General features: G+C 44.3%; 1 protein-coding gene across 2 annotated transcripts in view; it reads right to left on the bottom strand.

Moving 5' to 3' along the window:
• Positions 1–18,221, bottom strand: part of Slc23a2 (solute carrier family 23 member 2) — a 95,233-nt gene extending 77,012 nt beyond the window's left edge. For both annotated transcript variants that reach the window (XM_027421723.2, XM_027421726.2), the window contains exon 1: positions 18,103–18,221. The gene's annotated coding sequence lies outside the window, so the exon portion shown is untranslated. The remainder of the gene's footprint in view (positions 1–18,102) is intronic.
• Positions 18,222–18,655: the final 434 nt, after the last annotated feature.

Genomic DNA, 18,655 nt, shown 5'->3' with positions numbered 1-18,655 from the left:
AATACAGAATTATCATCTTGGTATTTTGTTGTTTGTTTTTTGTTTCTCAAGACAGGGTTTTCTCTGTGGCTTTGAAGGTTGTCCTGGAACTAGCTCTTATAGACCAGGCTGTTCTCGAACTCACAGAGATCCGCCTGCCTCTGCCTCCGGAGTGCTGGGATTAAAGGCGTGCGCCACCACTGCCCGGCCCACCTTGGTATTTTTTAATGATTTATTTTTATTTTATGAGCACTGGAGTTTTGCCTGCATGCATGTATGAGGGTGTCAGATCCAGTGGAACTGGAGTTACAGACAGTTTTGAGCTGCCAAGTGGGTGCTGGGAATTGAACCCGGGCCCTCCAGAAGAGTGGCCAGCACTCTTAACCACTGAGCTATCTCTCCAGCCCTCATTGGTATTTTACCTGGCTTAATATCAATTACTGACTCTTACCATTTTTTATTTCCCTAAGAGACATTTACTGCTCAGAAACAAGAAAGTACATAGAAGTCAGGAAGAATAGCATCCCCAAGTCAGCATCTCTCAGCTGCCAGGCTGTGGTGTCAGTTTAGCAGATGAAACAGTAATCGGCTGACAAAAATACCACGTCGTGATCTAAAATAACATGAACCAAAAGTCCTTAATTCAGATTAAAGCTGAAAGCAGTGCACACGCAGCACAGCACTAAAGTCTTCAAGCTTTTGAGGACTTAGAGGAGAAACACACCTCACAACTGGAAATCTGAATAAAACAGGAAAATTCCTTTTGTTGTAGTTGTAGTTGTTTTGAAAACCTGAACAAGGCCATTTTCCTAAGTATGCTATGAAACTCTCAAGGTTCAGACAGCAGTGAATGGAGAAAATAACAAAAGCAAATAACTGCCCCCAAAGCAGAGCCTGCTAAACAAAGTCACAGGCTGCTACTTCCCAACCTGCTCATTAAGAAATGAGAGACCAAAGAACGCTGAGTTTACTACTAACTCAGCAGCTGTTTTCTCCTTCTAGAAACAAGCTCTGCACCTAGGTGGACCTAGTCTTGACTCCTGTGGTCTTTTCTAGTTCTTTTAAAAACTGCGGGTGCTTTGCCCACCTTTTCAGTAAGTGCTGGGGTTTTTCTCTCTAATTTGTAAGCGCTCCTCATAGCTTAAGGACAGTAAGCCTTTGTTGTATTGCTATTTCTAACACAAGGTAAAGGTCATTTAAAAATATTTCTGAAGTCAAATCTAGTATCTTTTTTTAATCCTTCTACCACCTTCAGGTTTAGAAAGTCCCTCCACTCTGAAAATCAGAAAACTAGTCATCATTTTCAGTTCAATACTTCTTGTCAAAAATAAATTTTAAATGCTTCTAAAACACATTTTAAAAAACAGCCAGGTAAGGTGGTGTACACCTTTAATACCAGAACTCACTAATATAGACCAGGCTGGCCTGAAACTCACAGATATCCACCTGCCTCTGCCTCCCAGGTGCTGGTATTAAAGGGGCATACCTCCATTCCCAACATATAAATGTTTTAAATAAAAAATATAAATCTGGGCTGGAGGTTAAGAGCACTGACTCTTCCAGAGGTCCTGAGTTCAATTCCCAGCAACCACATGGTAGCTCACAACCATTCGTTATGAGATCTGGTGCCCTCTTCTGGTGTGCAGATATACATGGAAGCAGAATGTTGCATACATAATAAATAAATTAATCTTAAAAAAAAAAAAAAGAAAAAGAAAAAAAAAGAAAAGAAAAAAGAAAAGAAAAAAGGCAAGAGCTTTCTTTATATATATATATATATATATATTATATATAATATATATATATATGGATGGGCTGGCCTGGGGGTTAAGAGTATGCACTGCTTTTTCAGAGGACCTGGCTTTGATTTCTAGCACTCGGGTCAGGTGGCTCATAACTGCTTGTGACTCCAGCTCCAGGGTGATCCAGTGCTTCTGGCCTACACAGGCTGGTGCCTGCACCCATGGGCACAAGCAGTTCAACAAGCAGCATACATAATCTCTCTGTCTCTGTCTCTGCCTCTGTCTCTCTCCCCCCCTCCCTCCCTGCTTGCAAGCAAACATACACACATTCCCCCCCTTTTCTTCTCTCCCTGGATCCCTCTCCCTCCTTCCCCCTCCCTCTCCCTGTAAGCCCTGCAGAGTAGGCCATTTTCCTAAGTATGCTATGAAACTCTCAAGGTTCAGACAGCAGATAAGATTTTTTTTGTAAAAATGTGCTCTTTGGCTGGGTGGTGGGGGCTCACACAGAGACAAGTGAATCCTGTGAGTTCGTAGCCAGCCTAGTCTACAGAGCTAGTTCCAAAACAGGTAGAGCTGTTACACAGAGAAACCCTGTCTCGGATTGGGGGGGGGGGGTGCTCTTTAAAAGCTGAATACTTTATACAATGTATTTTGATCTTATTCATACACATACCCACTATCTACCTCCAGCTCCTCCATGGACCCACCAACTCCCACCCCACAACTTCATAGCCCCAAACATGACTGCCCCTCCTTTAGCATCCATCAATTGTCAAGAGCTCTTCAACTAGGGGGTAGGGTCTCGGGAGCCTCACCCACAACCCCAGCCTGAAATTTTTACAAGCTTGATCTTTATTTTTTGTTCAAGATTTTTTTAAATGTGTATGAGTGTTTGCCTGCATGGATGTCTGTGCATATACTGCCTGGTGGCCATGGGAGGGAAGAGGGCATCATAGTCCCTGGAGCTGGAGTTACAGATCATTATGAGCTGCCATGTAGGTGCTGAGATCTAAACTCGGTCCCCCGAGAGCTGCCTGCTAGTGCTCTCAAACACTGAGCCATCATCACTCCAGCCCCACCCCCAACACACACATTTTGACAAAAATTCTCACTATGTAGAATATACTTTTAAGGCCGGGCGGTGGTGGCATACACCTTTAATCCCAGCACTTGGGAGGCAGAGGAAGGCAGATCTCTGTGAGTTCGAGGCCAGCCTGGTCTACAAGAGCTAGTTCCAGGACAGCCTCCAAAGCCACAGAGAAACCCTGTATCAAATATATATATATATATGTATATATATATATATATATATATACATATATATATATATATTGTAAAGATGAGTGTATGTGCTTGCTGTATGCCTGGGCTACATTTCATACATAAATATGCAAATCCAGTTATTAAGTATAACTGTACCCAATGACTAAATTGTAAATATCATCAAAAACTTTTAAAGACATTTTTCTTCACTTAGCATGTGTCTTAGTTGGGGTTTCTATTGCTGTGATGAAACACCATGCCCAAAAGCAATTGGGGAGGAAAGTGTTTATTTGGCTTTCATGTCCATTTTGCTGTTCATCATCGAAGGAAGTCAGGACAGGAACTCAAGCAAGGCTGGAACCTGGCGGCAGGAGCTGATGGAACATGGAGAGGTGCTGCTTATATTGTCTTGCTTCCATGGCTTTGCTCTGCCTACTTTCTTACAGAACCCAGGACCACCTGCCAGGAATAGCACCACCCAACATGGGCTGAGCCTCAATCAATCACTAAGAAAATGCCTTAGAGTTGATCTTCCAGAAGCATATTCTCAATGGAGGTTCCCTCCTTTCAGATGACTCAAGTCTGTTTCAAGTCGACATAAAATTAGCCAGGACAACATGTTTAAATCTATTATTTACAGTCAGATAATATATTCTCATCTCTAGAAAAAATAGAGGTAGAGAAAATTAGTGCTTTGCTATTCTAATTATGAAGATCTAAATAATAAAAATATAATTTATATTCTTGGCAAAATGACGAAGTTTAAAAGTCCAATGACAATTACCAAAGTCCAACTCAGTAACATAGCGATCCTGCTTTCTCTTAGTGAACTGCACCTTCCACTAACTAAACTGTCAACCTTCAATCACACTGAAAAGGCCATTGCACACGCACCAGTCTTTCCCAACATGTCTTAAAGTGATGACGCTTAGGTGATGTGCACACTACAGTGACTCAGGTCTCTCCCCAAAACCGAAGGCCTGGAAATGGTTCTACCCAGACCAGGACAAGTGAAAGGGCAAGCACAGAGAGAGCACATAGAGCTGCAGTCCCACCCCCTTCACGGGGCAAGGGAGGACAGAGGAGCTGGCTTCACAGTATGCTGGCAGCAGCTCACCAGCTGCTCAGGGAACAGAACTAGACCTGTCTGTCTCCTTTCTCAGTTGTCAGAAGTGCCAAGGAGCACTCTTGAGGCCTCAACAGGATGCAGTGTCCTGCTGGATACCTGAGAGCCACAAACAGGACCTCAGAGCCAAAGCGACCAATAAACTTTAATCCTATTAAAGACATGGTTGCAGAACGTGAATGCTGGCGGAGACTCAGTTCAAACAAAGCATCAGAGTCTTCTGGGGCTGGTATCTCAACATAATGAAGAAAGTTTTGAATTTTACTTTGTCATTCTACTGGAGCAAAAAGGATCAGAAAGAGCACTCTAGTGTCAACCCCAGACAAATATTATATGCCCCTAAGCCTTGGGGCCTAAAGACCCAAACTTAGACTTGAAATGTTACCTCTGGAGACCATACCTGGCATTCTTATCCTGTAAAACACAGCTTCTAGGCTACCTTACTTTCACTGCAAAAATAGCATTGAAAAAAAACTGGGGGTGGGTCTGAGTCATGGCTCCCAGTTAATAACAGCACTGGGGGCTCCTCCAGAGGACCCACGTGGTAGCTCACAACCATATTCCAGTTCCAGGCTACCTGATGCCCTCTTCTGACCTCATTAGGTACCAGGCATTCCTGTGGTGTACATACATAAATCGAAACAGCAAAACACTCATATCCATAAAATAAACTAAATCTAAAATACATGTATTTAAATTTCTACGTTCAAGGTGGCAGCTGGTTTTTCCATGCATATTTTAGTTAACAATTAAATTTGAAATCTAAAATATATACTTTAAATAAAAGCATGGTCTGAAAGATGTTTCTTCATCCTCAAAAAAAAAGAACAAAATAACAACAAGAAAAAAAACACATTTTTTGGGGGGTGGGAAGTTGTTTGTTTTGAAACAGGGTCTCACTATGTAGCCCTGGCTGGCTTCAATGTCAAAGATCCACCTGCCTCTTGCCTCCCCAGTGCTACCAAACCTTGCTAAACTTTACTATTTGAAAACCAACACTTTTCTGCCAGGCGGTGGTGGTGGTGAACACCTTTGATCCCAGCACTCAGGAGGCAAGGCAGGTGGGTATCTTGAATTCTGCAGCCCCAGCCTAGCCTATGAACCAAGTTCCAGGACAGCCAGGGCTTCACAAAGCAATCCTGTTGTGGGGTGGATGGGATACAACATTTCTAATTTGAAAAACTAAACCCAAGAAAAATGATCTTCAAATAAAATTTAATTCTCAAATGTATCATAAAATAAAAAAAAGAGAAGCTGTGGAAACTGGAATGTTTTATTAAAACACCAATATCCTTGATATATATAAAAAGAACTATTATAAACCACCAGGAAAAACAGACTAAGAAAACCTGGAAACAAATAAGCCAAGCAAAATATGAAGGCAAAGCAAAATCATTAAAAGTGCATCAGAGACTGGAGAAATGAGATGACTGGTTTAGAGCACTTACTACTCTTGCAGAGGACCTGGGTTCAGTTCCCAGCACCCACGTAAAAGCCTGGCAGGTAGGTCTTGCTGGTAGCAAGATTTGCTGATCCTGCAAGTTCTGGCAAGAGACCCTGCCTAGTAAACAAAGTGGAGAGCAACTGAGGAAGACATTCAATCAGACACTCACACACATGCATATGCACTCACATACCCAAACAGTCATACGCACTCTACACACGTGCAAATGATAATAAGTATCCTTCAATTTGCAAATGAGGCCCCTTTCAAAATTTAAATAACCAGAAAAATGTGCATAGATTTACATAAAAGGTTAATCTCCATTGTATACTCTTCACCCCAGCAAGAAAAACGTGGGGGAAGGGGGGGTCTCAGAAGCTAGAGACTCAAGAGAAGAATTTGTCATGTAAATTGTGATGCATTCCATACAAATAAGGTGTTACAGAAGAAGTATTTAGTCACATTCCTAAGGCAGAGTGCTAATGGTTTTGGTTTTTCACTACACCTTTATTTCTTTATTGGAGAGGGGACTCCTCTCTCCAACAGCATGTCTGTGGAGCTAAGGGGACAACTTGTCAAAGTCAGTTCTCTTCTTCCACCATGGAGATGGAGCCCAGGTCATCAGCTTAGTGACAAGCACCTTTACCCACCATGTCACCTCACTTGTCTAAAGTTGTTTTGTTGGTTTTTTTGTTTGTTTTTTGTTTTTTTGCCACTGTCCAATCTCTGTATTGGAAGTTATACATAATGGGTACATTTATACACATACACAGAAATTTTACTTTCACATCCAAGGTGCAACCCTGAGTATTCAGTGAGTAAAAGTAATGAGCTACTTCACCACAAGCCTCACATTTTATTATTATGGCAGAGTAGAAGGATGCCTGTCTCACTTCCAGAAAGCCTTCCAGTAATTCTGACCAACAGCTTCAGTGTTCTCTATATGACAATCCCTAAAAATAGCTGTGAATTGCCAGCATATTTTTCAATCCACTTCTGATTACAAAAAAAAAGGGGGGGGGGAGAGAAAGTCAGATTTCTGAGAAATGACACTCTCCTCCAGCAACGCTCTATCTACACAGAGCAAGGACAACTCTACATACCCATGAGAATTCAACTCGCAAAACCATTTAATTTATTTGCCAGCTGTTAATTTATCAGCTAAATTAACAGCTGGCAAACAGCCCGGTATGGCGGTCCATGCCTTTAATCCCAGCACTCGGGAGGCAGAGACAGGTGGATCAAAGCTTGCCTGGTCTATAAAGCCAGTTCCAGGACAGCCAGGGCTGTTACACAGAGAAACCCTGTCTCAAAAATAAAAAGAGCTGCCAAACCCCAAAGAGACAGGGGCTCCACAGTTAGTAACCTGTGTTTCCCTCCATTCTGGTTATCGCCAGGGCTCAGAAAGTGATACATGTTTGAGCTTTAGTTCCTTTAAAGCACTGGTTCTCAACTCTGGCTGCACAATGAAATTGCTTGGAAAAAATCTTTAAAACTCCAATACTCCACTTCTGAATGTTGAAAAGGCATCTCATATTCTGGGGTGAGACCCAGCATCCATGGTTTCTCCGAATTCCTCAGGTGATTTCAGTTCACTTAAGTTAAGGACCACTGATTCCAAGTACCAGTTTTTGGATAGGTAATGAATGACCCGTAACGGTGATGGTGGTGGGAGAAGGGATAAAAGCAATGACCAAGGGTCAGCAATTTTTTAACTTTAATTTTTTTTAAGTAATTCTTGGTACTACTACTAAATCAATCTACCAGTTCCATGCAATCACTATCAAAATCCCATCTGCCTTTTTGGCGAAAGCTGACAGACTAATCCTGAAATTCACAAAAAAAAAAAAAAAAAAAAAAAAAAAAAAAAACAGGTCCAAGAATAGCAAAAGAACAAAACCAGAGGCCTGCTTTTTTTCCAGTTTCAAAACTGAACAGAATGTTATGGTAATTCAGACAGGGTGGAATAAGGACACACACAATATTGGCATAAGGACATACATATAGATTGATGGAATATAACAGAGAACCCAGAAATAAATCTTAACACAATTCAACAGGGTCGAGAGCAGCCTTTCCCTCGAGTGGTCCTACGACAACCTGTGCATCACAGATGCACAGTGATACAGCTATCTTGCTGGAAAGTGGGTCAGTCAAAATGAAATCTGGAAAATGTATTTTAGGAGTTGATGGACACCGAAAGAAATAAAGTGTGAGATTTCAAACCTGAAAAGAAATTTTAAAGACTTGAAGGCATTCAGTACATCAACCTAAATCAGTACTGAGCAAGTAAACTCAACCTGTATTTGACGGTCATGAGTAATATTCTAACACAGACTCCCTGCCAGTCCACCTCCCAGGCAAAGCAAAGGGCCTGGAAGAGCTTTCCACTCCTAATTAAAGCACAGCCCTGCAATAGCTTCTACAGTGAACCCTAGAGATGGTGGGGAAGGGAGCACATGCATACCAGTGACTAGAAAGAAGGAGGAATTTGAGGCCACATGGGCATCCCAGGAACTGACAAGGGGCTTCAGAGATGACACAGAGCCTCAGGAACAAGGTGGGTGACCTAGCTGAGAAGATGGGAAAGAGCAGAAGCCTGGGGCTGCATACATACTCAGTCTAACTGCACATGGAGGAGACAAAATCCCACAAAACTCTGTTCTCTGAAGAGAACATTTTCAAAGACTCTGACACAAAAGTGCAGCAAGCAGCTACACAATGGCATGAGCTAAAAACCAGAAAGCCCCTGGGATGGACCTGAAGAGAAATATAACTCATCTAATTCCTCCTGGCAAGAAATGTCATCCTCAATCCAGCAGGGAAGCTGCACTTACACAGTGACCAGGATATACCCTACCAGGGTTCCAAGAAACACTGCTGGGCTGGGAAGATGGCTCAGCGGGTTAAGTCACTTGAGCCGAGCTCGCTAACCCATATGGTAGGTAGTAAGAACTGACTCACCATAATTTGTTCTAGCAAAAACTTTTAAAAGTTGCCAGGCGGTGGGGGTGCACGCCTTTAATCCCAGCACTCGGGAGGCAGAGGCAGGCCGATCTCTGTGAGTTCGAGACCAGCTTGGTCTACAGAGCGAGTGCCAGGACAGCCTCCAAAGCAATACAGAGAAACCCTGTCTCAAAAAAAAAAAAAAAAAAAAAAAAAAAAAAAAAAAATTAAAAGCCCTCCACTCTGCCTAGGGTTGGCAGGGGTGGGGGTAGAGCTCAATAGCAGAGTCTCTAAAGCACTTGTTCTGTTCCACAGGTAAGGCCTGTGTAACTCAAGCTGTCTTTGAACCATATATCCCAGACTGGCCTAAGCCTCAGCCTTGCAAGTAATGGGATTGCAGACGTGTCATCCTTCCCAGCAAAAGTATTTTTCAAATATAAGGCTAGAGAGATGATTCAGTGGTTAAGAGCACTACAGGGGATCTGACACCCTCTTCTGGCCTCCACAGGTACTGCATGCATGTGATACCCTGGAAAAAATACCCATGCACATAAAATTAATAATTTTAATTATTTTTAAATAATTCTATAATTATTAAAATTTATTTAAAATAATTATTTTAAAATTATTTTAATTTTAAATAATTAAAATTAATGATTTAATTTTGAAATTAATTTTTAAAATCCTTAAATAAAAGACAATAAACAGTAATCTATTGACCTTGTTATATAAAAGTAAAGAAACTATGTATGTTCTCTTCATGGAAGAACAAGTCAGCATTATAAAGATGCTTTAGGGAGTAGGCTTAATGGTAGAATACTTACTTAGTATGCACACACTCCTGGGTTCAAAACCTAGCAAAACACACACACACACACACACACACACACACACACACACACACACACGCCACACTGACAAGTCTCTCCAAACTAACTTGTGTCTACATTTAAACTGTTATGAAATCCTAAGTTGAAAAACATTTGATTGCAAAAGGAAAAAAAGGAAGGAGGGAGGGAGGGAGGGAGGGAGGGAGGGAGGGGGGAGGGAGGGAGGGAGGGAGGGAGGGAGAGAAAAAAAGAAAACACTTGAGGCCAGGCATGGTGATGCATGCTTTTAACCCCAGGACTCAGGAGGCAGAGGCAGGTGCATCTCTGTGGGTTTGAGGCCAGTCTGGTCTACATAGTGAGTTCCAGAACAGCTAGGGCTGTTACATAGAAAAACCCTGTCTCAAAAAGAGACACAGACAGACACTTGAAGCCAAGGATGTAGTTCAGTTGGTAAATGTTTGCCTACTGTGCATGAAGTTCTCATTTAAAAATAATAATAATAATAATAATAATAATAATAATAATAATAATAATAAACCTGAAGTCCTGGCACTATCAAGAGGCAGGAAGACTCAGATGTAAAAGGTCATGCTCAGCAATATAGGCTAACCAGGCTACATAAGACCCTTTTTCAAAACAAGAGATTGCTGGATGGTGGTAGTGCACTTAATCCCAGTACTTGGGAAGCAGAGACAGGTGGATCTCTGTGAGTTCAAGGCCAGCCTGATCTACAGAGCTAGTTCCAGGACAGAGCTAGTTCCAGGGTTGTTACAAAGAAAAATCCTGTCTTGAAAAGAAACAAATAAACAAAAAAAGTACATCCCATGGCAGGTCCAAGGACTTAAAACAGTGGGTAAATTGAGGTGAATTCATGAATGGTGACTGGGGGGAAAAAATGGGGGGGAGGGTGCATCCTTACTTCATACTGCCTTCCAATTCAAATATCTAATTAATTACAAACTTCAAAAATCAAGAGAAAATATGAGTTAATATTTATGAGATCTTGGGTATAGAGAAACTATAGGAAAGATTTTAAATTAGAATTTAAAAAATTACAACTTTAGAACAAAAATGCAAATGCTATTTCTCAAGCAGAGTGGAAGAAAAGAGCAAATACAACACTAGGTGCAGAGACTAAAGAGACCAAGTAAACACTAGTAGGGAAGGGAAAACAGTCCCCAGTGGTTTTTAGATAAAATAAGACTTGGAGAAAACGTCATAGTCTGAGAGACCTGGGCACACTCACACTCCCCTGCATCACACATTTGTGGGATATACAGTGAAATGGGATCACAAAAGCTGAAGAACTCATTTTCTCAGCACTGATGACACCTTCCATGAAGTAGGGTAGGCAAACCTTTCCTTACAAAGGGCCAGACAGGAAAAACTTTAGGCTTGGAGGTTACATGGTCTACAGCAATCAAGTGAATCCCATCTAACATGGACTGGATACAATTCATTCAAGATTTTCACTATACTAATATTTTCTTCCTACAGGACCCCACATGACTATCATCATCCCATTTCATCAGGAAGTAACTTGGAGAATGCTACGCCCCCTTTCCCCATTGCTGTCACTTAGGGTAGTGTATATACCTAGTTAGGGATAGCTTCCTATTGTTTTTGGTTGGGATTGGAATGAGGTGTTCATGCTTGGACACCTCTGTCAGATGACCTTAGGGTTTAGTTAAAATAGTTAGGATGTGACATAAGCAGATTGTTGTATCTTCTTATATTTTACCTTTATGATTGTTAATTTTGGATACTTTAAACTGTTAAATTTTAATCCTCTTTTAGACTAAAAGGGGAACTGTAGGGGAAGCTGTAGCCACGCCTACTTAGGGGCTGGCTACAGGTGTGCCTGACCACGCCCTCGCAAGCTTTCGAGGGCGTGGTCAGTGGACGTAGGGTGACTGCGTTTTCACTTTCGGTTTCTCTTTGCTGCTTGCTGTACAGACTGCTGCCACGCCAGCTGGCTAGGTCGCTCTGTAAGTAAGGCTTTTCCCTATTAAATACCCTTATATTTCTACCTGACTCCGTATTGATAATTTCCCACAATAGTTCTCAACCTTCCTAATGCTGAGAACCTTTAATACAGTTCCTCATGTTGTGGTGACTCTAACCATAACATTATTTTCATTGTTACTTCATAACTGTAAATTTGCTACTGGTATGAACTGTAATGTAAATATCTGATATGCAGGACAGCTGATATCAATCCCCAAAGAGGTTGTGACCCACAGGTTGAGAACCTCTGGTCTAGAGTAAGCATGTCTGTGTTGCAACAAAACTTCAGAACTAGCATCTAAATTGCCTAGGAACTTGCTAGAAATGCACATTCCCAGGTCCCACCCTGAACTTCTGAATAAGACACCAAACTATTCAATCTACCATGTTAGACTGGGAAAAGGTTGTGTCCAGCAGCGGCCAGACAATACACTTTTGGAGCAGCATGGGATTTGGGCTAGCACTGTAGGAAACAACCAAATGAGGCTGAAATCCAACTCATGTAGAATGTCTAAAACACTGCATTTACCATCAAATGCAAGAAGCAAACTGTGCTTTCAAGTCCAAAGCAAGGTAGAAAAAGAGAGCTGTCTTAGAGTCATACCCAAATGAAATGTCCAGATTGAAAATGCTCAGTCAATTTTTGCTCTATGTAGCCTTGGAGGCTGTCCTGGAACTCGCTCTGTAGACCAGGCTGACCTCGAACTCACAGAGATCTGCCTGCCTCTGCCTCCTGAATGCTGGGATTAAAGGCATGTGCCACCATAGCCCAGCTAACTCAGTCAATTTTAACTAAGTCAATAAATCATGTATTTATTTACTTGAGCAAAGAGAAGCCAGTTTAAAACAACCACCAAAAAAAAAAAAAAAAAAAATCCTACATTAACAAAAGAGTCCATAGCCTGGGGTCTGTAACAGGCAACAGTAGAAACCCAGACTAAAAGAGGCAAAAGAAGGTCTACTACAGCCTCCTCCCAGTCCATTCACCATGGAGTTTCAAAAAAGCAAACAAAAATAAAAATAAAAAAAACCCTGTGCATTAAAGGTGTGCAGCACCACTACCCAGCTTAGAATGTGCATCTAAATAAGTCACCTAGTCACTCTAGTCATCTGGTGGCTTTCCACCCAGAAGGCGTCAAAGGCCCTTATAATTTCATCCATCATGCTTTTAGCTGCTCTCCACTGTACTAGCGTGTGATTCCTCTATGGTCCTCTTCGCCTTTCCCCTTTGCTCACCATGATTCCTCCGTAAGTGCTGTTCCACCCTTCCAATCAAACCCCACCTTCAATCTCTAGTCCTTGATGAGCATCCTAGCTAGACCAAAATGATACAGCAGGACTATGGTCTAAATTTGAGTTTGCCGTCAGACTCAACTTACTCTGCTACTCAGTAGCACTATGACTATGAACAAGCAGCTGAAACTTCCAAACCTCAGCATTCCCTACAGTAAAATGGGTACAGTTAACCCCAGCGCACTGTGACTAAATTACAGTAATGACACAATTAAGCTGGGCACAGCACCCAGCACACAGGTAGCTACTGGCTTCTCTGACCTCTTTATTCCACCAGAAATAAGATCTGGAAATGGAGTTCTATCATTAAATGCCCAGAGTTTCAAGGGCCATCTCAGAATTCAAGCCCAGTAGTTAGTTACAAACACAGAGCAGAATCACCCTGTCGGGTGTCACACTAGCAATCCTGACCTCAAGTGTCCAGCATATCATCTGTACCCATCAGCACCAATGTCATTCCACTGGCCACTTCATGGGCTAGCTGCCTCACCCTTCTAGGGTCCCTGTTACTCCTTAGACAGGTTCTACAGAGAAGTGGATCTTATTTAGCTGTTTTCACTTTCAACTGCAAAAATGGGAGGACTCAACTAAGATTCACACACATATTAAAAAGTGACAGCTAGGCGGTGGTGGCACACGCCTTTAATCCCAGCACTCGGGAGGCAGAGGCAGGCGGATCTCTGTGAGTTCAAGACCAGCCTGGTCTACAAGAGCTAGTTCCAGGACAGCCTCCAAAGCCACAGAGAAACCCTGTCTCCAAAAACCAAAAAAAGAAAAAGAAAAAGAAAAAGAAAATCCCAAGAAGATTTACATTTCCAGACAGGAGGAAATCCTGTTGGCTTTATTTCCAGACTTGGGTTGACAGGTTGGCACCACAACTTCACACACCCTGAACTTGCCCCTCAGGTATCTCACCTGTCTGTCTTCCTCCATGACACTCTTCCTCCTCTCCTTTATTCTTGTCTCTCTAACCCTACCTCAGAATCCATTACTCTTCATTGTCTCCTCATAGTAAGTCAGCCTGGTTTGACCTCCCCACCACCTGAGGCCTGTTCTATCCACATCCATTCTCAAACAGCAATGGATAGACTAAGTGTCCTTGCTACAAGTAGAAGCAGGGCTAAGGGTACAGTTCTGTAGTAGAAGACTTGCTTAACATGCCAAAGCCATGGGTTCAATCCCCAGCATGAAAACATAAACTTATCCGTACTCTGCTATGGTGTAAACTGCTTCATTCTCCCAACCAAATCCATACACGAGAAACTAACCTCTACAATGTGCTCAAATTCAGAAAGAAAGCTTGTAGGAGACAATTAGGTTACATGAGGTCTTAGCTAATAAGATACATAAGAAGAAAAAGGTGGTACAGCATGCACAAGGCCCTGGGTTCAATTCTTAGCACCGGAGTGGGAAGGAGAGAGAGGACACTGAGAAAAGGTCGTGTGAGTGAGTGAGCAGTCGATGAGAAAGCGACTGCCTATGCTCCACACTGAACGCTCTCATCAGAACTGTTAGCCAGAGCCTTGACTGGACTCCCTGGACTGTGAGAAAGAAACAACTGAGGCATTTTGTGACAGCAGTGTGAACAGACTAACGAAAGTCCCCTTGTCCTTTTAGCTCCCATCCCCACACTGCCAGATTCTCCAGGCCTTCTAAGATTCCTTAGAAATCCTATTTTCTGACTCCTGCACTAAAGAGTGACGCACTCAGAAAACCAAGTGCCACGAAACTCTCCACTGGAAAGGAAACTCTCCCTGCAGCAGCTAACCATAAGAATATTGCCCTGAAAGAGTAGACACTCAAACCTAGTATTAAGTGTAAATGCCTGAAAGGCCCAGCCTGGTGATCAGGTAAAGGGAAATTTAGGCGGGAGTCCTGTAAGCTCAGGGCTCTGAGGCCAGTCTGGGCAACACAGCAAGATTCAGTGTCAAGATAAATAATGAAAGACACAAGCTGAAAGCATACTTTAATATGAAACAGCAAGCAACCTAGAACCTGTGACAAGATAGAAATAGCAAAGCCAGGAAGAAAATGGCAATACCAGAGAGTGCACAAAGGGCTCCTTTAAACCCAGAGGTAGTAATGCAGGCTTAACCGGGAGCAAGAATGACAGAACTAAATAACTCAAAGACACCCCCACACCCCAGTCCCCCACACCCCATCCCACCCCCACCTGCAACACACCCTCACAGCAGAGAACTGGAGGAGCAGCAGGGTAAAAAAATGAACGAGGAACCAAAGACTCTATGAGCTAAGTCTTAAAAAGTATGAGAGTAAATGAAATAAGGTTTTCAAAGTTTACATTTATAGGTTCACAGTGCCATATAAAGGCAAATTACTGGTGATGATTTAATTTTCTTACCCAAAATGAAAAAAGTCCTTAAACTACCAGTGGGATCAAATCCAAAACCCCAGATGGATCCCAGGTTTCTTTGGGAGCACGGAAGAAGAGTATGACAACAGCAGACACAGGACTTCCCATAACCAACAAACTAAACCTTAGACCTCTTGAGTACCAACACCTTGTTTTAATTCAAGAATGGTTTGTTCAGTAGCAGCTGGCACCTGATTAATGGTAGAATGGGTGAATGGGTGGGGGACAGGCTACACAGCTTACTCTTGGGACAAAAAGCTTACTCCTAAAATGTTACGTCTACTAGACTGCTATACAAATGAGGTGGGCAGTATGGCACAAAAACTACCTAAACCATCCACAATGCCCTAGCCAAATATTTTTTCTTTTTTTCTTTGAGATTATAATTACATTTCTCCTTTCCCTCTCTTCCCTCCAAACCCTCCCAATACCCTTCCCTTCTCTCCTATTATACGGCCTCTTTTCTCACTAATCGTTATTGCATGCATATGTGTATATATTCCTACATATAATATAGCCTGTTCAGTTACTTGTGTGTTTTCGAGGCTGACCATTTGGCAGTGGACAACCAATTGGTGTGTTTTTCCCTGAGGAACTTCTGCTGCCTCCAGCTGTCCTCAGTTGCCTATAGTTCTTTGTGTAGGGTGAGGCCTCCTGGGCTTTTCCAAATCCACTTTGGCTTGCCCATTGGTGTCATCCTTGTTCAGTTCACACTTGGGACAATCATATTGGTTCAAGTACTTTTTCTAATGTGTGTATTTGTTTTCCCTGAGTGTGTGCATGGTTTCCCCTGATTGTGTGCATGGTTTTCCATGTCTGTGTAGTGTTCACACCACAGAGGCCAAAAGAGGGCATTCCATCCCCTGGGACTGGAGTTAAAAGATAATTGTGAGACATCATGTGGGTGCTGGAAATTAAACCCAGAACCTTGGGGGGTGGAGGGCAGCCAGTGCTCTTAACAGCTGAGCCATCGGTAAGGGTTTTTTTTTGTTATTGTTGTTGTTTTTTGTTTTAACTTTCTGGCTGGACAAGGTGGTACACACACACACCTTCAGTCCCAGCAGAATGTGGCAGATCTCTATGATTTCAAGGCTACATAGCCAGACCTTGTCTCAAAATAAACAAATAAATAAATACATACTTTGTGTTGTGTTATAAGGCTAGGTCTTGCCCTTTATCACAGGCTGGCTTGGAACTTGTGAGCTTCTTGACTCCACCAGCTAGACTGAGTTGCTAAGATTATACATTTTCACCACCACATCCAACTCAATCGTTTTTTAGTAGAGGTTTAATCTCAGGGTAATGTGCCACTCTCAGAAAACTAAATACCAGACAACTATCTGGAACAAGGGAGAAGAGACACAACTTTAATCTGGGACTTAGTTAACCATGAGTTTGAGGCCAGTCTGGAGCAAGTTTCAGGTCAGCTAGGACAAAAAGAAAAAGAAAAAGAAAAAAAAGAAAAAAGAAAGAAAACCCCTGCCATTACAAACACCCGCTTTCTTATTTATCTGGTTGGTTGGTTGCTTGGTTGGTTGGTTTTTTGAGGCAGGATTTCTCTGTGTAGCCCTGGCTGTCCTGAACTTGCTCTGTAGACCAGGCTGGCCTTGAACTAAGAAATACACCTGCCTCTACCTCTGGAGTTTTGGGATCAAAGGCATGTTCCACCATCGCTCGGACAAACACCTACTTTCTTACAAAAATTACTTCCCTCAATATGAAAACCGGGCAGGGGTTGGTGGGGTAGAAATGCCCTGGTATAAAAAAGAAAAGAACCAGTTCACAGGCAAAGGGAATTGTCTAGAAAGCAGTTACTTCATGTCTCGGTGTCTGCCTGGGAATACCGTCTCCTTTGAACTACCAATGTGTCATGAGCTCGCTAACACGGTGAATAGCCTCAAGCGCCCACGGCTACTAATTTCTAGATGAGTTAAGCATAAAGAGTAGTTCTACATTCCAAAATGACCCTGATAAGGTCAACTATAACCCAGTACAGAATCCTGAACTTCTGAGAGGAAAAGGCCACACATAAACTTCACCCGAGTCAAAAGCCTTAAAGGAACAGGCCAGCAACATCATATACTAAGATAAAAGGCAGATGCAGATAGACGTCCGGACAGGTGAGGCCTGAGCCCAACGGCGCTCCAATACAAAACACAGAAAGGGTCCAGCCACCTTGGTTTTAGCTTACTAGAGTTAGAAGGAAACAGCCTGAGGGACGTCACATGGCCAGTTAATGACAGCTCAAGCCAGACTGTCTCAGGACTCAGATCCCAGATCCTCACACATCCCTGGACGCCTTCTTTCAGAGGACCCAAACGTCAGAAGGGATAGCATCCTCCCCGTCCGGTTTCCCAGCGCTGCAGAAATCAGACTAACAGCTACTGCAAATGCTCCATCCCAGGAAGCCCCCAAAGTAACTTTCTTCCCCCAGCACTTGCCCTTTGCGCTGACAATCAGGAGTTTCCCACCAGACCCGATTAAAGCCCCTCATCCTGAAAAAAGGCCGAGTTCCTATAGGCTACCCATCTAATAGGACACCTCCGGCCAGACGATGGAGACAATTCTTCACCTTCAAGTTACCACACTCCAATGTCAATTTCTCTGTCAAGAGTGGCGGCAACAGGGAGACCCGGGACCCCTGGGGGGACAGGCCAGCGGGAAAGGTCGCAAGGTCGGAGCAGCGGCATCTAAAATTACTCAGTGTCGCCTCCGCAAAGAGGGAAGGAAGCCAGACTGGAAACCGCACCACCATCCCCCGCCCCTCGGACTGACCCCGAATCCCGGGGCGCTGGGATGCGGGGCGCACCACCCGGAGAGGGGCGCACAGCAAGCCACGCAGCACCCCGTGTCCACGGCGGCCGTCCCGTGGGCACCCGGCGGGGCAGCAGTGAGCGCCCGGGACGCACGGCCTGACGCGACAGCCGGGGCCACCGGGCCGCGCGAGCCGGCGTGGGGGCGCAGGCCGCGCCGCGGGTGGGTGACAGCGCGCGGGGGCCGCGCGGGCCGGCCTCGTGGGCGGGCGGGCAGCTGGGGCCGCGGGCAGGTGCGGCCGCTGGCCCGGCGTGGGGCGTGGGGCGCGGCGGCCCGGCTCTCACCTGCCTGCAGCTCGCTGGGCTCGCGTCGGGCGATCGCAACGCTCGCGCCGCAGTGCCTGCCGCCGCCTCGGGTCCCCGCGGCAGCCGCCTGCAAAATGGCGCCGCGGAGGGGCGGGCCGGGGGCGGGAGCGGCGCAGCTGCCCGCCCGCGCGCCGGCCCCTCCCGCCCGACCCCGGCTCCGCCCGCGCGCCCCGGGGCGCTCAGCCGCAGACCCTACCCCACACACCTGCTAGGGGCCGGCGGCCTGGGAGGCTCGACGCTCGCCTGGCCTCTCCTCCAGAGACTCTTTTCAACCCTGCTGGACCCCGAGCCCTGCCGTAGCTGCCGGGTGACAGGGAGCGGGTCGCAGTGCACCCGGCCCAGTGGGTAATGTGCTTTAAAGCAATTTCACGGTTTATCCAATTGGGCCGTCGGGCTTCGGAACCCACTGGGGGAAGAGATCCTCCTCGCTCGTGCTGACGCGGGAGAAGACACCAGGCTTGATTTCTCTGGGGCGTGTGTTCTGATCGAGCGGGTTTTGGGGGCAGCCCTCGATTCCGTGTTTCTCAAGTAC

The sequence above is a fragment of the Cricetulus griseus genome, chromosome 6 (genome assembly GCF_003668045.3).
Source record: "Cricetulus griseus strain 17A/GY chromosome 6, alternate assembly CriGri-PICRH-1.0, whole genome shotgun sequence".
Classification (NCBI taxonomy): Eukaryota; Metazoa; Chordata; class Mammalia; order Rodentia; family Cricetidae; genus Cricetulus; species Cricetulus griseus.
The sequence above is the reverse complement of the archived record's forward strand: the minus strand, read 5'-3'. Positions and strand labels throughout refer to the sequence as shown.